This window comes from Scleropages formosus, chromosome 24, assembly GCF_900964775.1.
Source record: "Scleropages formosus chromosome 24, fSclFor1.1, whole genome shotgun sequence".
NCBI classification, from domain to species: Eukaryota; Metazoa; Chordata; class Actinopteri; order Osteoglossiformes; family Osteoglossidae; genus Scleropages; species Scleropages formosus.
In genome coordinates, this window is record NC_041829.1 from 4,748,355 (window position 1) to 4,760,977 (window position 12,623).

The following is a 12,623-nucleotide window of genomic DNA, read 5'->3' on the forward strand; positions in this document are numbered from 1 at the left end:
CTATACCAGTTTCCAGTAAAGACTAGTGTACTGGTTTCCAGGAGCAATCTGTCCCTAGTTTGTCTCGGACAGCTGACATGGAGCTGCTGTGCACCAGCTGGGTTGCCAGGTTGAGAACAGGAGCCTGGAACCCGCAGCCTGTGGCAGAGACAGCATCTAGGACACTGTGGGGAGGGGTACGCATGTCACTCCACCCACTGCCCACACCCCTTCCTGGGCTCTGCTTTCCTCCCAGTAACCTGATGTGAGCAGGGGAAAGAAAACACTATCAGCGCAGTCATTTAGTCATGACTTGCGGAGTAATGAAATCACAGCGCGCCGAGCATGTTCTCTCCCGGAGAGCTGGAGCGTGTTAATTCTCCCCGACTGATGTGAGCCTGGTGAGAGCAGAAGTGTTTTCAGCTGCGCTTTCCCTTCTGTGTTTGGATATTGATCACTTCATATGAACCGTTTGGTCTTCTTTTTATTTATTTATTTTTTACAGTAGTTACAGTTGCCTTGCACTCAGTTTCCAGGCTGGAATCCCACTTTCTGTTGTACAGTTATCAAGGTATTTACCCAAATTGATAAAGAAATGACCCTGCTGTAGAAATGATAAATCATTGTAAGTAGCATAACATTGTAATCTTCTATAGAGAAACGCGTCACCTAAATAAATTTTTATAAATTTTGAAACAATATTTCAGTTTTAAGCCATCCTGAACTACAAATTAGAATATTGCAGATTCAAGTTTGAAGTGTGGTGTTTTTGCTCATAGCCTTCAGGAAATGCCTACAATAAAAATTACCCAGATGTATAAATAGGTAAATAATTGTCATGAATGTTGTAATTCGCTTTGTAGAAAACAAAAACAAATATGAATGTTTTAAATGTTAAAGCATGTTTTTACTTTTCTCCTGTCACTGGGGATTCCATTGGTTATTTTGTCATCGCTGTAAAGACGCATTGATTGCGCCGTGAGAAGTTGACTCTGGGTCCGGCATCACGTTCACAGCCACTCTTGACAGCACAGCGGCTCTGGCCCCTCCCTGGCCGTCCATACTCAGCACAACTGACAGAAGCTGAACTGAGGACGATACGTGTCTCTGAGCAAGTGCTTCCCTGCACGCTACATTGACGGCTCTGTAAAGAGCCACTGTGGATGAAATGGCATCTGAACAGTATGAAGCCCAATACGTGCTCTCCCCGGTTAGCTCTTTTTAATAGGGTTCCATGTAGGAGCCTCTTCCACCTTTTCGTCCTCCTGGTTTGTGTTTTACCCTTTTATTTGCTGTGGCTCAGCAGTTAAGGGGACTGACAGCCCCACCTCCTGCCACTCCAACTACTCTGTAATTACCCTTGGGTAGGTGGGGCTTTCCTGATGTGGGAGTCACTCACTGACCAAGTGGGTGAGGCCACTCCAGGCAGCAGGGGCTTTGCCCTTTGCGTGCATTTAAACATGTAAGCCATTAACAGGAGCACACTACACTTTATTCCGCTCCAGTGCGGTTGGGGGATGATTCATACGCTCGTGATCTCTGATTGGCTCCTCCTCAACTCTGGGGGCTGAAATATTACAAAGGAGAGCGGCTGCCATCACGTGACTGTGGGTGTCGGGGCCTCTCTCCACTGAATTCATCTGACATTCATTTTCACTCTCAGTGCTGTCATGGGTCACAGATAAATAATTTACGATGTTTTGTTAGTACAAATTGCAGTTTTTTTTTTTTTTATAATAAACTCCTGTCTTTGACCCAAGTTGGCCTGTCACAGTATTTGTTTTTTTTTTTTCCCCCTCCTTTTTTAAATGTTGACAGAGAGGAACAGATATTTCACCATTGCTGATTCTGTCATACTCTGACTGGTCCTATCTGCGTGACACCGCAAACACTGCCACATTACCTTTGTTGCAGAGGAGGCCGTCGCACGTGACAGTTTGAAAGCAAACAAGGCAGGCAAGCAGTAGCGCAGATTTTGCCTCATCTGCATAACGCAGACGACTCGGTCCCTATCCGTTCCGCGGTCCACAGGCTGTTGGCACCGCTCACGCTGTATGCTGCTGGCTGTTGGGAGAGAGAGGTGACTTTCAGAACCACCTCCACTGGACAGCGCCGCCCCAGTCGCTTGGCTTGAGGTGACTTTCGGCAGCAGGCGGTTCATTAGAGCAGGTGACCCCCCAGCTTCTGGCAGGGCTCCGTTGCTGTCACCCTCCCATCCGTATTTGAGGCGGGGAGAGTCGGGCCTTTGCCAGAGAGTGGTGCTGGAGGCTGTGCTGTGTTGTGGCTCTAACTTCAAATCATGTAGCCAACAACAAATGACTCTACAGAAGCCTTTTTAAAATATAATTTATGTAATTTCGTCATAGTTTTGAGTTACACAGTTTCTTTGCACTTCCATTGATACTAATTGCTTCTGAAGTGCTTTAAATGGATTGATGGATAAAAACTTTATTTATCCTAAAGGAAATGGCATGAAACTACAGGAACATTTATACAACAAAGCAGTGACAGAAGGCAGTGCAATAAACAGTGCAAAAATAAACAGCGAATGCAATTAAGTGAAAGGCTCAACAGAAAGGGGGCACCTCAATTCATTACTGAGTCGAATCGCTGATGGCAGGAATGACCTCAGGTGGCGTTTTGAAACTATACAACTGAACCAGTCTGTTCCTTGAGATGCTGCTGTGTTCGTCCAGGTTGCCCTCACTTCACATTTGTCTCAAGATGAAACACACTTTCTCTAAATCCTTCTCAGTGCGTCTGGGTACATTTCTGTGTCAATGTTTAAAATAAAGTTTTAGCAATTACTAATCATTTTATTTTATCACTCTGGGGCAGCTGGTGGCCAACTGGTTAAAGCCAGTACCTTTGGGCTTGAAGGGCCACATGTTTGAACCCTACTTCCTCATGTAGTGGCCTTCATCGAGGTACTTATCCTGAATTGCTCCAGTAAAAATTACCCAACTGTATAAATAGGTAAATAATTGTAAGCAGCTTAACACTGTAAGCAGGAGATAAATGAGTAAATGTGAATGTAGAATTCCTTGGGTGTGCTCAGGTTAACTCATAGTCAGCCAACCGCAAATGTGTGCCCAGTCATTTCCGCTTTGATTGCTGTCAGGTGTTGAGATTCCATGCTGCGTACAGCATTGCTCACATTAACGCAGGTCCCTGTTACACACTTCCTACTCATTGATAATCAGTGCGAGTTGTTTTCTGTGTGCTTGGGAGTCGGCCTGTAGCGGCCCCGACACGCCAAACACGTTTGTGCTTCTCTTCATATTTTGAGTCAGTGCAATTAATCTAGTTTGTCTAGAACTGTGTTTGATGAATGTGTCGATGCAAGTTTGTCGATGCCTCCTATTGATTTTGATGCACACCTTATGTTGTAGAAAATAGGGGAGACATATAGTTTGTGAAAGAGGACAGTGAAGCTCACTGATTATAACTTATGGTATTGTATATCAGGCTCCATTAGCAATCCATGGAAATTTGTCTCTGTAATTGCATCCTAAGTGTTCTCTGATATTTTCTGGTGTCCCTCAGGTCACTGAATCAACCCAATTCACACAGTAGCGGGTTGTTTTGATGTCTGCAAATTACAGCAAGTATTAAGAAATGCTCAGAGTGGCTGTGTGTGAGTGTGTATTACCACATTCTGTTGTTTGTGCTGTGCTCTAACAGACTAGAGACCCTTTAATCTTTAGAAAAGGCCCAGTGCGGGTTTCACTTTGACCACACACAGTGATTCTGGGGAGCAACTGATGTATCCTTGCTCAACGCAGACTTCTGAGCTCTGAATTTTCAAAATTAGAAATTGCGTATATACTTGCACATGGATGCACCTGTAAAGGGTAAACCTTCCCATGCTGCATTGCATCTGGTAGTTGTGGTCAGAAGGGATATAATGGTTTGGTAGGATGATTTCAATCCCAGTGAGTTCCAGTGGTCATCTTTGTATTGCAGCGTGTTGTTAATGCCTCCCCCCCAGAGCAGGACATGGGGGCTGCTTAGTTTGTTATGTACCAGATGGGTTCCATGCTCATTAGAATTTCCCTAACCTGTTGGCTAAATCTAGTCCCAATCCTGTCTCTCCCAGAGTAGTGCCACCACACCAGTAGGGCAACCTGATAGAAGACCCACTGAATGCCAGTGCTTCATGCTCATCGCTCCTCGCACTTTGTCCATCCCTAGAGACGACACGGCGGTTGCTAAGCGCACCCCCATTCAACGGTGCTTTCATAATATGTCCTTGTACGGCACCATTGTTCTTCATACTCAACCAATAAATGAGGGCCACGTGTCTCCATATGGAGGAAAAGCAGAAGGTTTCTGCGTATCATTGTCTTTTGAATTTATGCGACCCTTAAAGAACTGTAACAAGACTGGTCCCTCTCTCTTAAGCAGTATTGATGGGTGCACCAACTCCAGATTTCAGAGGTGGTAGATGGTGACAAGACAGGAGGGTGAGCAGGTCAGCATAGAGCTGGGGCACAAGGAGGGCGTGATTCCCACCAGGTCTCTATGGTGACTGCCTCTGTCGGTCTAGGCAGTTGCATTTAAGTGAGGGATCATATATGTAACCTCTGAGGACCCTGGCGCTCCTTATCACCAACAGAACTGTCTTAACTAAATATTACTGTACTATCAGTGGTTCGACTCGTATTGAGATCTTATGTGCCACCACATTATTGACTGTGCCGAGTGAGAGCTGTGGTTATCTTTTCCCATCCCTCTCCTCTCTCTTGCACGTTTTATTGACGTGCCAAGAATAACAGTAGATTGCCTGCTGTGGGGATAATGGCCACTCTGTAAAGTAGATCTATGGGATTTTGTTTTGTGCTGCAAGAAATCCTATCATCGAGGCCCTTGCTTTGAAGATCAGGTTCTGCAGAATGGCCCTCTATGTTTTGCCCATGTTCCCTTTATCAAATTTGGAGTTACTTGCTCACACTTGCTCTTTGGTTTCATTTGTTCTCTACCACTCTGTTGTGGACATCTTGTAATAAATGTCAAAAGTTTTCAAACTTTTTTCCCCATTATCTGACATGTTATGTCCCATGTCCATTTTTCTCTAGCTAGCCAATGCTGCTTTTCTTCTGTTTTACATCCCATTTCTGTTTTGTGATCTTCAAGGGTTCCCAGTCCAGTTGGAACAATATAAGTGAAAACACTCTACTTAGGCCGATTGGATGTGACATGTCCAGGCTAAAATTTCTAAAGAAATGACATTTACACTTAGATTTATTTATTTAGCTAACACATTTCTCCAGAGTGACTTGCCAACTGCTTACAGTGATTTATCCATTTATGTAGCTGGGTAATTTTTACTGGAGAAACTCAAGGCAAGTACGTTGATCAAGGGTACTACAGGGAGTGGGTAGGGTTTGAACTCGGCAAGCCAGCAGCTATAGCCACTATGCCACCGGCTGTCAGTAGCAGTCATGCAATTGCGAGAGCTTTGACAATCTTCCCAGTCACTGTTTCTCGGGATGACTGACTATGATTAAAGTGCAGGAGTGCAGCAGATATATTCATTCTTTGTCAGCACTAAACAAAACAGATTTTGTTTGCATTGTTCCAGAAAACTTCAGCCATCTTAGTGATTGTCGATTCTTCCAGGAAAATGCAACTTCTTTGCTAACCACTGCTCCACTGCAAGTAGAATTGTTCTGAAACAGCTTCCCTGGGGAGTTTTTGTGTCCAGGTATAATTCTTGAATTGGCCAGAAAAAAGTGCAGACACCATTACAAACGTAGCAGGCAGTGTTGTTTCATCTGGAAACTGCAGCCGGAGGACAAATTAACTGCCTAACTCTACCTCGGCAGCCAAGGGCAGTAGTAGAAATATTATCCCTGTAATATGTCTGGTAGTATAAATAAACCTATAATACAATAAACCCCAAGGGAAAGTTAATTACCCATGATGCACCAGGATGGTGACGGAGGTACAGTGAGATATTGGATTACAATGCCCCTCATCCGCAGGTTCATTGAATTACCAGTGTGGAGGTCGCTAAGACTCCAGCATCCGTTGCCGAAGCCGCCTTTCCAGGGGCTGCTGGGACATCACTGCAGCAAGACTTAAGGCAAAGAAGGAGGATTGTAGACAGAGGAGCCTGTGTGTAAAAGAGCGTACAGCAGCATATGATCGCATCCCTTTTTTTGACGTTTTCCCACATTTATTGATATGAATTATTTCTCTGTCACTTATGTATTTGTCAGTTAAGGCCAAAAAATTTTTGTGTCAGTTGTATTTTTTGATCAACTCCACAGAATCTGTCACCAGTAGGGTAATGTTATGGAAATTGCTTGGTTTTGCCTGTTTCGTGAACCCTGTACATTATGTGTGATGAGAATGTGATTCCAAATCCATCTGGGAATTCTGGGAAATTTGTACGGTCGTCATGCATTTTAAACCTTGTGAGGGCAGTGGCTTGCAGGAAGGGGGGCTGTTGGGGGAGGGATTGGGCAGGCAGACTTGTTTCCACAGCTTGTTGTATTAGATAGTGACACCTCTGGTCAGCTCTCCCCACATCATGCCCTGTTGCATGCTACTTGTCCACTGTCACACCCTGGAGCGCCATGCAGTAGGGCCTGGGCAGTGGTAATCAGCAGACCCCTTCCGTTAGGGTTTGAGCCCGTGGCCCAAGTTGACATGATGTCAGGGGATATTGCACCACGATGCCTTTACCTTCATTGAAGCAGATCAGTTGCTTCATACATGAATACAAACATTCTCTTTGGAATGCTGCCTGTGTGGTGTGTTTTCATGAGTTGATTAACGTGCGTCCTAGTGTACATCTGTGTTCGCTTGCCTGTGGCTGGGAATGTATGTGTATTTCAGTGCTGAGCCACTGGTTAGCAGGGCTCCTCCAACATTAAATTACATTGTGAGAATGTTGCACTGTACACTCACAGGCCGTGTTATTAGGTACACCTAGCTAGTACTTGGTGGCATCCTGTTTTGCCTCCAGAGCAGCATGAATTTAGCAACAGGGTTCTTGATCCATGTTGCTTGACAGCTTCACAGTTTTTGCAGGTTTTTTGATGACATATTTATTCTAACATCCCATTCTACCTCACCACAAAGATGTTGTAATGGAGTTAGAGGTGGGGATTGTGCAGGCCAGTGGAGTAAGGCACTGTAATATTTAACTATCTTGAGATGTGAGCTGCCCTATAACCCTGCTGGAAGTATTGATTTCAGAAATTCTAGTCCACAAGGGAGGCATCTTGGTCAACAACAATGCTGTAGTACTCTACAGTTTTCAAATGATGCTCAGTAGATAGTAAAAGACCTAAATTGTTTCAAGAAAACATTCCCACACCATTACATCACCACCACCAGTCTGTACGAATGGTCTTGTGTACCTAATAAAAATGCCAGTGAGTGTAAATTTTGCAGTTGACCTTCTACCATATGCCACTGAGGTTAGATTATTATTTTACAGCATCTTTAGATACTGCTCTGTCCATATTTAGTTTTTAATAATACTGGGTAATTGTTTCCTATGAAAGAGGTAGTCTTTCAAGCTGTGATTTCAGTTCCTTTGAGCCAAATCTTGAGAAAAGCAGTGATTTTATTCAGGGTGAGAAAAGAATTAGATCATTACATACTTAGATGTAACAGTATCTGTCCAGCCCCCTTGGTACTGAGAATATCGGCTATTTCAGTTACATCTGCAGGGATTCCCCATTTCAGGTTTTGCATAATGTTTTGTAAGACTTTGTTTCAGGCTACCCAGTAGTTATTTTACTGCACTGTTGTTTTGCAGAATGTGATCTTTAAATGGAAAATAAAGTAACGATAGAGTGTAGAATAAAGAATAAAACACTGTGTTAATGTATTCAGGTTTCATGGACCAAAAGAATGGGATAAAAGATCAAATGAATTTTAAAAGGAGTGTTTCCAAGATGCTGAGAGGATGTGGCTTCCACACTTCTTACTGCACCACTGGCTGAACTGAATGAGACCACTGTGTGATTTACATCAGTCCACATAGCCTGTGAACTGCATTGCTGGCGAGTACATTAATCTGATTTACCACTGTAAAGGTTAACAAAAGTCTTCTGTTATATTTGCCTATTAAGAATAAAGACACTGAGCATGCGTAGTTTCACTTTAGGGAAGCAGGGCTTTCCGGCAAGATCTTAGCCCTACATTTGCACGATAATGAAGGAATTTAATAGAATAATGAAGGAAGGGGATGGAAACAAAGGCCTTCTTACTCTGAGAGGAGTTGGGAGAAAATAAGCTTTCAGCGTGTGTTCACAGATGCTTTATCTGCTTCCTCATGGTAAATGCTCCTGTTGCATCAGTCTTCTGCGCTCAGCTTTGTCAGTTTTCCACAGCTAACACCCCCTCCCATCCCTGTATCCCATAAGCATGAAAATGCAGCTTTGGTGAAACCTGCAGCTGATGCTCCACTCCTGCCTCGAGCTTGGGTCCCCTCCCTCTGTCACTTACAAGTACCATATTTGGCACAGTTTGAATGTGGTGGGATTTGGGCGTGGTCCATTCCTTTAGCTGTACTGTTCTTGGCCTTGTGGCCAACAAGAGCACCCAGCTTTGCTAAGCAGCAAAACACACTGAAGGTGTGAAACATCTCCCGTTGTTCTGTGTCATTCAGGAGCAACAATTCAAACTCTGACTTTACGGAAGTTAAAAAATTTCAGTGGTCAGTGTAAGTAAGCATTTTATTTACATTAGTTACAAGTTCTGTGGCAGCAGCTTTTACCACTATGCCATCTGCTCCCCCTTTTGGAGATCAGCCCCGGTATGTTTAGCTGATGCTTCATATTGGTCCTTGTTGAGGCTGTATGGCATTCTGAATGATGTCACTAGGCTGCAGTTGAGGTGGGGGAAAACACAGTATGTCTTATAGTGAGTTGGGATGTTTCTCTAAAGGGAGTCTCTGCGAGTCTGGGAAGGGGTTTGAAGATACAGGTAACTCTCTGCTGGTAAAGTGTTGTATTTACTTGACAGTGGACTTTCTGCAATGTGTTTATGTTAATAGAATTTTGCGAACAATATTTTTATATCCAGGGACAGCAGGTTAAGATGATAGTTTAAGTTGTCACCTCTCAGTTGAAATATCAAGGTCTGAATCCCACTTCCTGCTGTAGTGTTCTTAATGGAGGTATTTATTTGAATTTCCTCTGGTAAAAATTAGTGAGACATATAAAAAATTGTAAGCTGCTTTGGAGAAAAACATCATGTAAATAAAAACTTTTAACAGTATTATATATTTTGATGATTACAACCTGGATTACAGCTCAGAATTTTACAGATTTTTTTTTCCTTTTTTTTTTTTTTTTTTTTTTTTTTTTTTTTGAAGTTTGAGGTATTCTTTTGTTTTATGCATAACCTTTGGTAAATGTTTACTTGTAAATGGAAAATCAAGAAAATAGATTACACACTTGTGTTATTTACAGTTGACGCTTTTTGTTCCATCTAGGATGTTGTTGCAGCCTGTTTTTCAAATATATTTGTGTTACTTTGGCAAAACACTTTTTATTGTAGTTTCCTATATTTTTGAATGCAAAGGGATATTAAGACTGCACTGTGTAAGATCCATGGTTTCTATAGCAACCCTGATGTCGGCATTATAATCGGATTCCACCTATAGCTGTGAAAATGTAGTCCTTCCAATTTTTATAGCTGATCTTCGGAATTATGATATCTTTTCACCGTGGCAAATTGAGCGTCATATGCCTAAACGTGTAGAAGATGTGCTTTGCGGTTCAGCTCAACAGGCCCATAGAAGTAGCCTGCTCTCAGTATAGTAGCTGTTCCTTTAATTTCATCCACTTTACTGAGCATTTGATAAATGAGTAAAAATGGCTGTTGCCCTTATGAGCCTGAATAAATGCATGATCAGCGAGGCATTCGCCCACTGTGGGTGTTGGATGTACTGCAAAAAAGGATATTTTTTTTCCTTTGAGCTTTAACAGACAGCAGACCGTACTGCTGTGCCTTCTCGAGGTCTCATCCCCTCACGGTAAATTAGATGTTGTCTGGTCTGAAGAAAACCTGGAGGCCTTTAATCTAATATCATGCTGCTTCAGTTTCCTCCAAATATGTGCTGTTTCACTCCCACATGATGATAAATCTACAATATTGTGCCATGTATTACAGTGTCATTCTAATGCTCTGTTATTCCCCTGATCAGAGATGATGTGGTTTTGTTACCTGGAAGGTTGTCGAAGTCCCCCCCCCCCCGATGCTGATGCTTGGTGTTCCGAAGACGCAGCATGTTAGCTGTCTCATTCATCTGTGCTTCCCTCTTTCCATGGTTGAACTAATCAGATTCTTTGAATCACAGGCTCGGCAAGACTGGTTACCCGATTTTACATTTTAGTGGTTCCTTTCACATTTCCTTAGCTGAGCTGCCCTTGGGGAGAAACCTCTCTGCTTTTCCCCCCTACTTTTTGTTTTTCATTATTTGCTCTTTAATTACACTAATTAATTAGTGGAAATAAATTGGAATTGAGAAGTTTAAGTAGAAAAGTTCAGCCTCTGTCAGTCACTTTCTTCGCTAGTTCTGTATGACATTTTTGGCTCTTTCCCTGTTGGAAGACACATAACCCTGTTACACTGAAGCTCCTTTCAAAACCGTACAGTGTTCTGGTACATATAGGCCTCCTCCTTATCCTTACATTATGAACACTCTTGTGTCTGCCTTCAAATACACTTTTGAGCAAACTGTAATGTCGAGTCTTGAAGTCTTACAAAGTTACCTCTGAAATGCCCAAAGAAAAGAAATTTCCAAGTTAGCATTCCTGTGGAAAAATGGTTGCGTCCTTCTCCAAATATAAGTTTTTCTGTACGTGTTGTCTAAATATTGTCACTAATGCTGCCATGTTTCTTGATTTTGTATGAAAAGTCAACATTTTTCCTTATATTCAAATGCCTGGCCGTTATAGCTTTCCATTTTGGAATCACCACTGGACGCAGAGGTCTCCTCCTGCTCTTATTGCCGTGAAAGGCAGGAACCCTCAAGGTTCAGTTTATGGGCCTCCACAAGTGTTGAGCATGCATTGTTACAGAATAAATGGGAATCTGACACAGTCTACCACCTTATTTGTAGATTTGTGCTGATATAGATTAAATCTTACATTTTTCAAGCAAAATATTATATAAAATAAGCATTATTATATAAAATTGTGGCAACACAAGCCAGTACTCGGTAGGTTTAATGATGTTTTGTCGATCCGCTGGGTTCAATTTGTCACCCTTTGTTGTCTTAATATTGAGAGAAGGAGATGTTGGTTACATGTATTCTGTCTGGTAGGCAACTACTTTCTGTGTAATTTGTTTTTCAGTTCAACAGGAAGTACTGAAGATTTCTTAAACTTCGCCTGTTTTCTTTTAATGTGCCAAGTATTGCATCTGGTGTCATGATTATGCAGTAACTAGTGATTTGATACAGACTGGCATGTTTTCACAGGTCAAAAGCTCAGACTGAATGTGGTTTGGAGCAGCAAAGGATGTACTGAACTTGCTTCTGTTTGTTCTGTTTTCCAATTCTTTATAAAGTTCTGTCATAAAGATCAAATGCCAATGGCTTGGAAGAATATATGAGGATGTGTGCTCATTTTTTGCCTGATTTGTAGTCTGAACAACTTTAATAAACCGTAAAGCGAGCAGTATCTTTTTTCTAGTACTATATCCATTTACTTAAGGATTCATCTGCTCTCCCTGGCCAGTTTATTAGATACACCTGCTCGTTAATACATAGTCTGCTCCTTCAAACAGCAAATTATGTGACTGTAACTCTGTATATCAAAACATGCAGACAAGTCTGAAAGGTTTGGTAACTGTTGGCCTAAGCATTAGAGTGGGTAAGATGCTTGATGATAGTGATTTTGAACGCGGTATGGTTGGTGGGTGCTGCCAGACCCAGTAGTTCCTGCATGTCAGAGACAGTACAGTAACTCTGTCTGTTAGAAAATGTCTCACACAACAAAAACATCCACTCAGCATCATTTCTGTGAATGGAAACATGGTGCTAATGACGGAGAGGTCAGAGGAGAATGACCAAACTCTTTTAAACCTAACAGTAAGACCACAAGTGCAAAAAAATACAGTATCAACTCAATACTTCAGCTGTGTACAGAAAGGGATCCCTGAAGACACAACTCATTTAACTGTGAAGCAAATAGACTACAGCAGCAGAAGACCGTGTCAGGTTCATCATCTGTGAACTCAGAAAAAAAAAAAAGATGAGGTTCCAGTGGACAAGTAGTCACCAAAACTGAATATTTGAAGAGTTTTTTTTAAAAAAAAAAATTGCCTGGTCAGTTAAATCCCAGTATTTCTTGTGATATGCTGACATCACATGCTGTACTGTTTAAAAAAAAAAAAAAAAAATTTATGGTAAAAAATCAGCAGCTGTGTTTGCCAGAACTTTACCTTAAAAAATAGGGTAGCAACATTTTAGGTTGTATGGGACGGCACTTAGTGTACTGTCTATTTTACAGTTCAGAACTGTCTAATGTAAAGGTTTATGTTGTAATAATTAGTTCATAACTGTTTGATTGAAAAGGTTTACATTGTAATAATATGGTTAAAAACTATAATTATAAATTCCAAATAAGCACTGTAAATTTCATACAGATATTTCTGTGAAAGCATATCAC

At 41.9% G+C, this 12,623-nt stretch overlaps 1 protein-coding gene across 4 annotated transcripts in view; it reads left to right on the top strand.

Annotated features, from left to right (window-relative positions):
• The window catches only part of syt1a (synaptotagmin Ia), a 173,485-nt gene that overhangs the window by 90,160 nt on the left and 70,702 nt on the right, over positions 1-12,623 (top strand). The gene's annotated exons all lie outside the window — the stretch shown is intronic.